The sequence below is a fragment of the Pteronotus mesoamericanus genome, unplaced genomic scaffold (genome assembly GCF_021234165.1).
Source record: "Pteronotus mesoamericanus isolate MK-2021 breed Mesoamerican mustached bat unplaced genomic scaffold, CSHL_Meso_final contig_94, whole genome shotgun sequence".
NCBI classification, from domain to species: Eukaryota; Metazoa; Chordata; class Mammalia; order Chiroptera; family Mormoopidae; genus Pteronotus; species Pteronotus mesoamericanus.
In genome coordinates this window covers 11,441,482-11,453,550 of record NW_026555285.1, presented here as the reverse complement: position 1 = coordinate 11,453,550, position 12,069 = coordinate 11,441,482, and the positions used below count along the sequence as shown (strand labels likewise).

Genomic DNA, 12,069 nt, shown 5'->3' with positions numbered 1-12,069 from the left:
ATCCATGACCACAGTATATGCTTCCATTTATTTGTGTCTTCCTCAATTTTTTTCTTCAATGTTGTATAGTTTTCTGCATACATGCCTTTTATCTCTTTGGTTAAATTTATTCCTAGGTACTTTATTTTTCTACTTGCTATATCGAATGGTATTTTTTTTCTGAATTCTTCTATTTCATTGCTGGTGTACAAAAATGCCTTTAATTTCTGAATGTTGACTTTGTATCCCACTGTTTTGCCAAATACACTTATTAGGTTGAGGAGTTCTTTGGTAGAGGCTACAGGGTTCTCTATGTACACTATCATGTCATCTACAAACAATGATAGCTTTACTTCCTCCTTTCCTATTTGTATGCCTTTTATCTCTTTCTCTTGTCTTGTTCTCTTGTGCCTAGGACTTCCAATACGATGTTGAAAACAAGGGGTGAAAGCGGACATCCTTGTGGTGTTCCTGATCTTAGTGGGAAAGCTTTCAGATTTTGCCCGTTGAGTATGATATTGGCTGTAGGTTTTTTATATATGGCCTTTATTACATTGAAGAATGCCACAGTTACCCCATTTTGCTGAGTGTTTTGATCATAAATGGGTGCTGTACCTTATCAAATGCTTTTTTTGCATCTATCGAGATGATCATGTGGTTTTTGTCTTTTCTTTTATTTATGTGAGTATCACGTTTACTGATTTGCGTATATTGAACCGTCCCTGCATGCTTGGGATGAATCCCACTTGATCATGGTGCATAATCTTTTTAATGTATTGCTGGATGCGGTTTGCCAATATTTTGTTGAGGATTTTAGCATCTATGTTCATCAGCGAAATTGGCCTGTAGTTTTCTTTCTTAGCAGGGTCTTTATCTGGTTTTGGGATCAGGGTGATGCTGGCCTCATAGAAAGAGTCTGGGAGTCTTCCGTCCTCTTGCATTTTTTGGAATAGTCTGAGAAGGACATGGGTTAGCTCTTCCTTAAATGTTTTGTAAAATTCTCCTGTGAAACCATCTGGCCCTGGGCTTTTGTGTGCTGGAAGTTTCTTGATGACTGCTTCAATTTCCCCAGCTGTTATTGGTCTGTTCAAGCTTTCTGTTTCTTCCTCCTTCAGTGTTGGAAGATTACACTTTTCTAGAAATGTGTCCATTTCATCCATGTTTTCAAATTTCTTGGCATATAATTGTTCATAGTAGTTTCTGACAATCCTTTGTATTTCTGTGGTATCAGTTGTTATATCTCCTGTTTCCTTTCTGATATTATTAATTTGGGTCCTTTCCCTTTATGTCTTGATGAGTCTGCTTAAAGACTTGTAAATTTTATTTATCTTTTCAAAGAACCAGCTCCTGGATTGGTTGATCCTTTGAATTGTTCTTTTCGTCTCTATGTCATTCAGTTCTGCTCTAATCTTGACTATTTCCTTCCTTCTACTTGCTCCGGGGTTTATTTGTTGTTGTTTCTCCAGTTCTTGAAGTTGTAGTGTTAGGTCTTTTATTTGAAATGTTTCTATCTTTTTTAGGTAAGCCTGTATTACTATGAAGTTCCATCTCAAGACCACCTTTACTGTGTTCCATAGGTTTTAGACGGTTGTCTGTTCATTTTCATTTGTTTCCAGAAACTTTTTGATTTCTTCTCTTATCTCATTATTGACCCATTCATTGTTTAATAGTGTACTGTTCAGTCTCCATGAGTTTGCAAGTTTTTGAAGTTTCTCTTTGAGGTTGATTTCCAGTTTCAAGGCCTTGTGGTCTGAGAAAAAGTATGGTATTATTTCAATTTCCTGAATTTGCTGAGGATTGTTTTGTGTCCTATCATGTGGTCTATCTTTGAAAAACTGCCATGAGCATTTGAAAAGAATGTGTATTTTTCTTCTTTGGGATGTAAGGTTCTATATATGTCAGTTAAGTCTCTTTGATTCAGTGTGTCATTCAGCGCCACAATATGTTTATTAATGTTTTGTTTGGAAGATCTGTCCATTTTTGACAGTGGGGTGTTGAAATCCCCTACTATCAGTGTGTTGCTGTCTATATCTTTTTTGAAGTCGTCCAACAATTTCCTTATAAACTTGGGGTCTCCAGTATTGGGAGCATATAAATTTACAATGTTGATGTCTTCTTGATAGATTCTTCCTTTAAGTATTATAAAGTGCCCCTCTGGGTCTCTCTTTATGACCTTTGCTTTGAAATCTACTTTGTCTGATACAAGTATGGCAACGCCAGCCTTTTTCTCATGTCCATTTGCTTGGACTATTTTTTTCCAGCCCTTTACTTTCAATCTGTGTACGTCTCTTGCTCTGAGGTAGGTCTCTTGTAGTAAGCATATGTGTGGGTCATGTTTTCTTATCCATTCAGCTTCTCTTTGTCTTTTGATTGGGGCATTTAGTCCAGTCACATTGAGAGATATTACTGATAGAAACTTACTCATCTTTTCTCTTTGTACCTGTGTTCCTCTCTCTCTCATTCTTTTCCTTCATCTGCTTAAACCAGTCCCCTTAGCATATCTTGGAGTGCTGGTTTGATAGAGATATATTCTTTTAGCCTTCTCTTGTCTGGGAAACTCCATATTTCTCATTCTGTTTTAATTGAGAGCCCAGCTGGGTAGAGCAGCCTTGGCTGTAGGCCCTTGCTTTTCATGGCTTGGAATATTTGTTGCCATTCCCTTCTGGCTTAGAGTGTTTCTTTGAGAAGTCAGCTCCTAGGCGTATCGGGGCCCCCTTCTATGCTACTTTCTCCTTCTCCCTTGCTGCCTTGAGGATTCTCTCTTTGTCTTTGACATTTGCCATTTTAATGATGATGTGTCTTGGAGTGGACCTCCTTGGGTCCCTCTTGAGTGGGGTCCTCTGTGCCTCCTGGATCCATAAGAGCCTTTCTCTCCTCAAATTAGGGAAATTTTCCATCATTACTTTTTCGAGGAGGTTCTCTATCCCTTGCTCCTCTTCTTCTCATTCTGGGATCCCTATTATATGGATATTATTGCGTTTCAGGTTGTCCTGCATTTCCCTAAATGTCTCTTTGTTCTTTTTGTGTCTTTTTTCCATTTCTTGTTCTTTCTGGGAGCTTTTTTATCCTACCTTATCCTCCATCTCACTGATTCGATCCTCAGCTTCATCCAGCCTGCTTTGGATTCCTTCTACTGTGTTCTTCAATTCAGAAATGGTATTCTTCATATCCTCTTGTGTCTTCTTGATAGTTTCTATGTCCTTTTCCAGGTTGATATAGTTTTCTGTAAGATCCTGATAGTTTCTCTGCAGTTTCTCATAGTTCTCTTTGAGTTGGCTGAGCTCATTGAGCTTCCTTAGAACCATTGTTTTGAGTTCAATATCTGATAGTACCCTTGCCTCTATTTCATTTAGCTCTCTCTGTGGGGAGTCCCCTTTTCCACTCATTTGGGCAAAACTTCTTTTTCTTCCCATTTTTGTGAGAGTCTGTTAAGTAATTTATTTATTTATTTATTTATTTATTTATTTTTGCTTCTGTTTCAATTGGGCTGTCTAGATTTCCTGACTTTGTGGATTAAACTTCTATGGTAGTAGGTGGGTCTTTTTGTTTATTTATTTATTTATTTATTTATTTATTTTTCCCTTTACTTTTCTTTCTGGGCCTGCCTCTGATGATGTCAGTTGTTGACCCTATATGACCTTGGGTTGTTTGAGCCTTCCAGTAGTCTACTGTCTGTGTCTGACTCCTGCTTTGGGTAGCTCTGTGACCCCTTTGGTCAGGGTGGACTATTTTTTGGGATAGCTCTGCACTCTCATGCCAGCTCCTTGAGCGCGCTCCCTGGTGTGGCAGTATCTCTCGCCTGCCTGAGCTCACGAGTGCTTCCCCAGACCATGGGGCTTATTCGCGACCTCATGTACTTGTCTGGCCCCCCTGGCCATTGACCTCCCCGGCACTGGTCAGTTTAGGGTCTTCTATTGTGTGTTTTCCCCGCTTTTGGCTCATTGGGTGTGTTACTTGCCCTCGTGAAATGAAGACTATGGAAATGGGAGGAAGTCAGCTCCAGGACTCTCTGGTTAATCCTGTCTCCGGTCTCTCCTCCAGGGAGTCTGGGCAGCTCTGTGACCCCTTCAGCCCGGGATCTACTAATTTTGTGAGCCGGTCTGCAATCGCGGGCCAGGTGGGTCAATTTACACCTGCCCTTGCCGCTCTGTGCACTCCCTCGCAGGCCATATTGGTGCCAGTCTATGCGAGTCCTTGCCGGTCGGTGCAAGCGTTCGCCAACCCGCGCAGGTCACACACATGCTCCCCAACCCTTGCCGGTCACTCGGCGCCAGTGTGAGGGCCTGCACTGGGTGTTTTTGGGGTGTCTATGTGTGCTTTTTGGCTTTTGGCTCTTTGGGGATGTGGCCTCTTCCCACGCAATGGAGACTATGGCAAGGAGAAGGAGTCGGGACTCCCTGGTTCCTCCTCCTGTTCTTTCCCCAACGCCTCCATTTCCAGTCTCTCCTCAGGGGTCTACGGGCAGTTCCGTGACCCTGTCAGCCAAGGATCCACCGCCTGTGTGGACTGCGTTTCAATCGCTGGCAGTCTGGTTCATGCGCGCCCCGCTTCTGCCTCTTTGGGGGCGCGCCTTTCAAGCCTACAATGCAGACTACGGAGCAGGGACGGAGTCAGGACTCCCTGGTTCCTCCTCCCGTTCTTTCCCCAACGCCTCCATCTCCAGTCTCTCCTCAAGGCTCTCCCAGCCAGTCGGCACTCAGTCCCCCAGCTCATGTGCACAAGCTGTGTGCGGAGCCCACAAAAGGCAGGTTAATCGATTCCCTTATGCCTGAGCGAGATGGTAACTGCAGAGTGGGAGGTGTGTCATCACCGGGGCTCCACCGGTGGCTGTGTCAGTTCTCTTCACAAAGTTTTCCTCACCAGTCTTTTCCCAGGCACCAGCCCACCCTGCTGCCGCCTCTACAGAGAGATCAAGGAGGGCGGCTGCCACTGCAATTTTTGTGTTGGCCCTTTAACTGTCTCTTTGCATCCCCAGCCACCTGTCTCTGGCAGAAAGCGCCCCTAAGCTTTTTGGGGTTGCGTTTTGTCTGTATTTTCTTGGTTTTAGCTGTTTTAGTTTAGGGGTTCCTGTTTTTGAATCAGACCCCGTTCTTATCAGGGGAAGCTAACTGGCCGTTTCACTGTCCCTCTGGTGCTAGTGCCCGTGGGCACCCAGCCCGCCCTCTTGAGCCTCCACCACACTTCTCACCCGTTGGGATGTGTGAGTGTCGAATCCACTGCCCGCGGCTCCAAGGCTCCTCTCCCACTATAGTTCCATTGTTTTCCAGGTGATCACTCCACTATTTAGTCACAATTCCAGTTCGGTCTTGGGAGGAGGTCAGCGTGACTCCCATTCACTCTTCCGCTTTCTTAATCCCTCATGACTCTTTTTTCATTTCAAATAGTATCACAGGGTCAAATCCTTCTCAAGATGGGATCTTTGTTTCTATGCAATCTGTTATGTCCTCTGTATTTACAAAGTTGAGTTATTACATAAAATATCTCTTCAATGGTGTTTCTGAAATATTTTATTACTTTTTCATCTCACTTGAGAGCTACACATTTTAATTCTGTTCTATTTCAAGTTATATTTAAAATTTTATTATCACTACTTAATTTTATGCAATCAAAAATCAATCAATAAAAAAGGATGCTAAAATGCAATCTCTCCCCAATGTTATTTAACTCAATAATGTATTTCTAAGTTATACCCCAAACATTCGCCATCATAATTAATACTGTATTTCTAAACAATGTTTATTTAAGTTTACCCAAGTCATTAGATCACTACATCTTAAATCTTACTCTATACTTTAAGGCTTAATACAAAGTGGCGCAAAAGTAGGCTTACAGTTGTTAGTGTGGAAACTAATATCATACTTAATAAATGATAATACAGGATAAACTCTGTTTTGTGTACTAACAACTGTAAACCTACTTTTGGTGCACCCTATATTCTTCCTTCAGAGGTATATATGATTTTATCTCCTACATTAAGAGTCTGCTGAAGATAAAGGTTTAATCCTTGTCCAAAAATATCTATATTTACTATTTAAACTATTAAATATTTTAAAAGTTTTAGCTGATTGTTCTTGCATTTTATCGTCATCTGGATTCTGTTGTTGGTGTAAGTAGGTAAATGTCTGTCTATCGATTACTGTACTATAATTTTGTCTTTCTTTTGATCGCTTTCTGGAACTTATATTTGTAAACATTGTTTTGCCTACTTGTATGTTACTTGGCCTTCGTAGTGTTCTCTTTGTGTCTTGATCTGGAGACTTATGATTTTACAGTTCTGGAAAAGTTTTTGTCAATTTTCTTTTGATTTTGTTTCTCCTCCATGTTTACTTAAATATGCCCTCCAAGGTGTGGCATTTCCAGAAAAGTAAATAAGTGAGCAGAACAAATAGAGAGCTTGGAAAGAGACCCCTATTTTTCTCATCTTTCATTATGCAAATATTATTAAACATAACTAATATCAATTTTTCTTTTATATATCTATATCTCTCTTTTGTTTTTTCAATATCTTTTACTTGGCATTCTTTGCAGTTTCTTCAAACTAAATTTCTATTCAATTGTTTCTAAAATGATGTTAATTATATAGTGTTTATCTCATTTATTTGGGTTTTAATTTAAAGACTATTTTTCTTATTTCTAAAAATTTTGTTGCATATTTATATATTCTTTTCATCATGTTTTGTTTTAATATTGTAGTCATTTATATTGGATTTTGTTAAAAAATGTTTTATGTCTCTATAAAATTAAAATTAACATTATGAAATAGTAATTTTCATAACAAGATAAATTTTAGTGATGTCCTGTAGATCATGTCCAAATCATTTTGCTTTGATTTCACCACACCAAGAAGCCCACTAATTGCTGTTTTAAAGTAATTGAACTTTATCACATAATATAATCTATATGTAGCTAACCATTCTTAACTCAAAATTAAGGAAAAGTTAGAATGACTCAACTAAAAAAATACAAAGCCTATAAATTTGAAGTTATAGTTCTCTAAAGGGGTACTTAATTTTTCACTTGAAAACTCTTCATCCTAGGTATAATTCTTATAATTTTAATGGTCCATAATACTTTCAATTTGAGTAAATCTTATAAAGAAATATAGAAGAACACAAATGCTTAGATGTAAGGAGTAAAGGAGGAATTATAGGGATGGAGACATGTGAAATATACTTATGGTCACTAGTGAAATGCATAAATTATAGCTAAGGAGTTATAATATTACCATATAGGAGAAGAAAATTTTTGAAATATTTTGATCATGTGAATGTCATGATCAAATTGTCTATTTTAGAAAGTTAACATAGTTTTCAATGAAAATGTGGGCATTAAGATGTTACTATAATAGTAAATTTATCATATAAGTATGATATCTTCTGTCTACTCCTTACAGGTAGACTCAGCATTTTATATATATGTATATGTGTGTGTGTATATATATATATGTAGGTAACCCAGAATTTTAATTCAATGACAGGAGCACAATAGTTACTCTCTAAGTGGTAGTTGAATTGAGCTAAAAACAGGGAAATAAAAGATTTTATAGCCCAATCTCTAGAAAATGTAATAAAATTATAAGATTGGAACTTCTTGTATGTGCTTCATGTATATCATTGAATACTAAAACAAAATCTAGTAAAATGACCATCTTCAGTCAAATAAATGATTAGATATTGATAGTTTCTTTTACAAAATTTTAAAGGTTTGCATAGACATTAGTTTCTCCTACTAGGGTAATAAGTTATCAAAAATAAACAGTAGTTCTTTTTCCCATCTTGCAAGACAATGGGTGAAAAACTAAGAAGCTGGGTACTAAAGAAAAGAAACCTGAAGCCAAGAAGGCTGATGATGGTGACAAGGTTAAGAAGGGGAACCTCAAGGCCAAGGTACCTAAGTAGAGGAAGCCCCACTGCAGCCACAACCCTGTCGTAGTGAGAGAAATTGGCAGCTATTCCCAGTCAGCTATGTATTCCTGAAAGGCCATGTACAAGAGGAAGTAAGTATTCAGCAGCTAAATCCAATACCGAAAGAGAAAGAAGAAAGTTCTTCCTGCTGTCACAAAACCAGTTGGTGGCAACAAGACTGGTGGTACCTGAATGGTTAAACTTCGCAAAATGCCTAGATGCTCTCCCACTGAAGATGTGTCTGGAAAGCTGTTGAGCCGAGGCAAGAAACACTTCTGTCTGCATGCAAGAAAACTGCCGGCCAGCATCACTCCCGGGACCATTCTAATCACCCTCACTGGATGCCACAGAGGCAGCGGGGTGGTTTTCCTGAAGCAGCTGAGCGGTGGCTTGCTGCTTGTGACTGGACCTCTGGCCCTTAAGCAAGTTCCTCTGTGTAGAACCCCCTAGAAATTTGTCATCACCACCTCCACCAACATTGATACCAGTGGCATGAAAATCTCCAAACATCTCACTAATGAACTAATTGATGTTCATTTATATTATGTCATTATTGATTGTGACAAATGTATCATACTCATGTAAGAAATTAGGAGAAACTGAATGTGGGGCATATAGAAATTCTCTGTATTATCTCACAATTTTTAGGTAAATCTAAACTATTTTAAAATTTAAAGGTTTACTTTGGAAAACAGTTAACTGAAGCATACCACAGGAAAGGAAATACCAACTTCGTTCTGCATTAACTTCTCTCTGTGTGCAGGCCTGCCTTCTGCACTATTTCTTCCATCTTCCCAACTTCCTCAGTGCGTCATCCAATGTGTGAATCAAATAGCTCTACATGAAGCACTTGTTCTAAGTTTTTGTTTGTTTTTTTACAAGTATCCTTAATGGAATGTTTACATCATTTTTGAGAAGAAATACAGACACTAAAAATGAAAATAAAAAGTTGACCAGTGGTAAAACTGTGGCGCTTCTCTATGTGTCTTAAAGCAGTGGTTATCAATTCAAACTCTGTATGTTTCAATACCAGCTGTGGCACATTTAACAGCATGACCTTTAGCAATTGCTTAACCATTTGTAGAAAGAAGAAAAGTAGTTACCACATAGGACATAAGCTTTAAAATGCTTAATTTATTCAAGATATTTGCAAGTCTGTAAGGTTAGTCACTATTACTACTTCTGCCCCTCAACTGTTAACAGTCTGGTAAACTTCTTGTAATGCAGCCACAGCTCTAATATTTTTTCTTTAACATTTTTAATGTTAACCTTCTTTATACAGTTATATCCCAATTATTTCTCTTTGAAACAAAGTACGATGTTTTTGAGACTGAATTCAAACCTCATATTAATTATCTGAAATCCAATTTGTTGTCTACATCCCTTTAGAAATGTGAGCTGTGTCATATGCAATATTCATAATATGGTTAGATGACTCATATGAGAGTAATTTAATTGTCAGTGCTGCTCAACCATTGTTTAATGAATTCTTAACAATTTGAAAGGTAGATTGTTGGAAAGCCATTATTAATTTTCATATTTGTTCTGCAGTTTTCTTTACCATTGCTTTATCTTTTTAGGATTATGATAACATTAACTTTTGAATTCCTTTAAAAAACTGGACTTTTTGCATAATACAAAATTTGAAGCTTGGTTCTACTAGGAAAATAGAGTAAATACATTTTAAGACAGGCTTGCAATTAAGTCAAAGGGTGATGATCACACTAGTCTATACAATATAATTCAGATTAATTACACAAAAAGAATCATTGTTTACCAATTTACACAGTAAGTAGCGACAATAAAGAATATTATGGTAGACACAAGAGGAAAAGTCAGGTAATTACAGCAACACTTAATTTTATCTTATAAATAGCTTTATAAATTGTAACCATTAATATCTCAAAAAGTAAATTACATCAAGGCACCTTTTATTTGTATTATTGATCATGCCACAAAATATAATATACTGTGCAATACTATGTTGCTTTGTTCTAATATCTCAAGAGGCACATAGGAAAAGAACATGTTTTTGAAAGTTCATATAAAAATAAAATAACCAGGTTAAATTTGGGGAAGAAAACTAATTACATCAATGATTTTGTGGGTCAAAAAATAAAGGTAAAGAAGGTACAAAATATATTTACTGACTCTACAGTATTATAAACTTTAGTTCTTCTAATCCAGTGAATAAAAAAACAATGCAGCATTTTGGATATTCAAAATAGTTAAAAGAATCATAGGTAGCAGATAATCATGACTGAGCTATATTATATAGTGTGGGGCTAAAGTAGGTTTACAGTTATATGTGAAACAATTTCTTCTTGTATTATTATTGCATTATTTTCCATTTGAATAATTGTAAGCCTAGTTTTACTCCACCCTGTATATGCACATATATCACACCAGGGGCTCAATGAGATCTAAAAAAAATAGAAAAAAATGCAAGCGTTACCCAGGTTTTCAGGAGGCATACTAATGAGAGATTCTGCTAAATATGCTGTTACTGATGAAAACTGGTACACTAAATGACAAACAGAAATCGGGCTGTTTGCTGAATGAATATAATCTGGGGTAGTTAAGAAAGCACATCCGTTCAATGCAGATTTTAAAAAGCTTTAGTAAAGTTTTTATAGCCTAAATAAAAGTTTGCCAATTATCAAGAGAATTGGGATTACTTGGTGCTTATATTTCAGGGTCCAGTATTGATTCCCTGAACTATTAAATACCTACTACTGAAATTCATTATATGCATACAATCTGTGAAACAGCACTGTGGCACAGTGGACAAACTATGTGTTTTGCAGTGAAAGAGACACAAATTTGAGTTCTCACTATAACTCAGCATTTCAAATTACTCACTGAGTCAGAACCCTAATTTCCCACCTGTAAATAAGAAGTTCTGACTACTTGCTGTATTTGCTGTTTTTCTTTGGACATAGCAATCCTTTTTGTATTCTTCACTTTACAGATCTCATCATCATGGGAAAAGGGTGGCCATGTCATATGAACGAGGTGAATTAACCCTCAACCTTACTTCCAACCCCCAGAAGTGAGTATACCAAGGGATGAGAACATAATTGGAGCAAAGCCAAGCAGATTTCCTCTGTTCTTGTATTCAAACTAGGGATGAGGGAGACCAGCCCCTTTCCCCTTTGGTAGAGGATCTGCAAGGCATTGAACCAGAGTTGACTGCAGACATGCCTCTGATGAAGTAAAGCATTTCAACAAAAGCAAAGAGCAGCACCTAGACATGGAATCAAGAGACATGCTGAGGTTACTTCCAACCCTGGTGCTCCCATGGCTTCCAATGTAAATTGAACAACCTCCCTTTTAAAATGAAACCAGTCACAGATATATTAGCCACAAGTAACTAGAGCTTCACTAATATTTCATCATTGGGGCTTGTTTTTGAAGATATGACAGAGTGCATGTCCTATATCAGTTATAGATTAAAAACATTGTAAATTGAGGCCATTTTTATTATGATATACTTTCCTCAATTTACAGACAAGAGGAGACCCAAAAATGGAATTTATTTATTTTTAAAAATTGTGTATTTCTTCTTGCATTTTTAAAACTTCAATCATCTTCAGAGTACTTGCCATTTGACCCAACACACCTATTGAGATGTTTTTCCACTCAAAACAGTTTTTGAACTCCTCAATTTTGATGCCTTTTAGTTTTTTGTTTTACCTCTTCTACACCAGCAAATTATTTCCTTTTGAGGACTTTTTCCACCTGGTAAAACAAACAAACATAAAAACTTACTCAGGGTGAGATCTGGTGAATAGAGACAGTGGCGCATGGAGGTCATGCCATTTTTCATCAAAAACTGCTGAACACTAAGTACAGCATAGGAAGGTGCACTCATAAGTCACTCATCATGAAGTGGGCAAACATACTGAAAGGGTCTTAAAAAATTCACTGAAGCCAAATGCAACCTCTCACAACAATGCCAGCTAGTACTCTAAAACAGTTGGGTTCTGAGAACACTCACCTAACGGGAAGCCTGTGTTCCAGAAGATAATTCTGACCTTTTCTGGGTCCTCTCTCATGTAGAGATTCTCATTAGTTATTTGACTCAGTCTGGGGTTCAATAATACAAGCAGAATAATTTTTTTAATACTTCAGGGCACATTTATTACTACTACTGCTATGATGAGTACTCCTACTGTTATTACTA

At 37.6% G+C, this 12,069-nt stretch overlaps 1 pseudogene; it reads left to right on the top strand.

Annotated features, from left to right (window-relative positions):
* The window catches only part of LOC129081033 (60S ribosomal protein L6-like), an 85,768-nt pseudogene extending 74,829 nt beyond the window's left edge, over positions 1–10,939 (top strand).
* The last annotated feature ends 1,130 nt before the right edge of the window (positions 10,940–12,069 follow it).